The sequence below is a fragment of the Nicotiana tabacum genome, chromosome 5 (genome assembly GCF_000715075.1).
Source record: "Nicotiana tabacum cultivar K326 chromosome 5, ASM71507v2, whole genome shotgun sequence".
Lineage (NCBI taxonomy): Eukaryota > Viridiplantae > Streptophyta > Magnoliopsida > Solanales > Solanaceae > Nicotiana > Nicotiana tabacum.
Genome location: NC_134084.1, coordinates 146,604,545 through 146,606,366, shown reverse-complemented (window position 1 = coordinate 146,606,366; position 1,822 = coordinate 146,604,545). Strand labels below are relative to the sequence as shown.

The 1,822-nt window shown below is 34.2% G+C and overlaps 1 pseudogene; it reads left to right on the top strand.

Annotated features, from left to right (window-relative positions):
- The first annotated feature begins 503 nt into the window (after positions 1-503).
- Positions 504-1,169, top strand: LOC107797085 (18.1 kDa class I heat shock protein-like; annotated as a pseudogene).
- Positions 1,170-1,822: the final 653 nt, after the last annotated feature.

Sequence of the window (1,822 nt, the reverse complement as noted above, 5' to 3'; positions counted from 1 at the left end):
ACACTCAGAGTTGTTTTACATGATCATTGTAATTAACTTATAATGATATACTCCCTCCGTTCACTTTTACTTGTCCACTATACTAAAAATATATTTCATTTTTACTTGTCCACTATATTAAATCAAGAGAAAGATAATATATTTTTCCCTGTTTTACCCTTATCATTAATTGTTCATTTTCAAAATTATTTCTCAAGACCTTTTGAAATGCTATTATTATTAGAGGGCTATATGGTAAAATACATATACAATTATTATTTTTTAAGAGGCGTGAAAAGTTCAAAGTGGACAAATAAAAGTGAAAGGATGGAGTAATAGTAATCATTTTTACGAGGTTGCTTATTAATGTTTATAGTCTAAATTTACCTGTTATTATCTTATAAATAATCTGATTAAATATACATCGTAACTACATGGTCGATATTTTCAATCTTTTTAGCTTCAAAAACATGTTAAAAAGAAGATTCCATTTCTGAAACTTTTCCCTATAAATACATATCCCACACCATAATATATCCTGCAGCAAGCAACTCCTTGTATCACTATATATTTTCTTCCTAAAAGATTTACTTTATTATTTCCTTTCCCAATACATACAAGAAAGCAGAAATGTCTTTAATGCCACTATTTAATGGTCGCAGAAGCCATGCACGCCGTGTACAGAATCCGTCACCAACAACAACAATTACGCATCAATCCCAAATAAGTCAGGGTCCGAATCAACAAATTCCTTATTTTCCGCCAACAACAATTACTACGCATCAACCCAAACAAGTCGAGGTGGGCAGGATCGTCCCGCCCATGAATTTTATCTTCAAAACCCTCGTTCTCTTATAGCACCAGCTCTATCATTCCACAATGAGCCCCAATCTATAGCTCAAATTGAGTATAAAGGAACACCAGAGGCACATATATTTAGAGCTAATTTACATGGATATAAGAAAGAAGAAGTGAAGGTGCAGGTGGAGGATGAAAGAGTACTAAAGATAACTGGGGAGAAGAAATTAATAGAAAAAGGATATGATAACTGGCACCATTTTGAAAGAAAAATTGGGAAATTCTTGACTGCTTTTGATCTGCCTCAAGATGCTAGAGCTGATAAAGTGAATTCATCAATGGAAAATGGGGTGCTTATTATCACTGTTCCTAAGAAGGGAATCAAGAAATAATGAGTTGAATTTCTTTTTTTGCACACTATACAGTTTGATATATATTTATATTTTGTGTCAAAGATATTACGTTCAGTATTAATGTAGTGATGTGAAATAAAGAGGAAAAAAGAAAGGAAAGTAACGACTTTTTAATTAATGGAGACAATGGATTAGACTTGCTTGTGTAATAGTATTAGCTACTCATATAAATAAAGGGTATTTATTTCATATTTATTTTTCTTTAATTTGTCCAAATTTGGAGTTAAAATACCAACTAATCACAACACACGTGCCAATAGGATAACTCTCACACCTACCTCTACTTCCCTTCCGCTCATAAACAGCCTTCCAGCAAGGAGAAAGAGATAAAGAAGAAAATTCTCAAATTCCCACAAATGGTTTGAATAAGCATTCATTAGAGAGGGAATGTCGGATGAGACACTATTTGGCCTTCTTTCAGGAGTTGTAGATAGTATCACCTTTAGCTGGTAGCTAGCAAAGAAGTTATCCCCTATCAACGTATATAGTTGAGGGCAAACCGAGGTTTTACCCGCAGCTTCTGTCCATGAATCTTCTTTCGCTTGGTTACGGGACTAGAGCGAATCGTCTCTTGTGCTACGGTCTAATATATGTGTCAAAGAGCGGATTCTCTTGCAGCGGATACGGGGCAT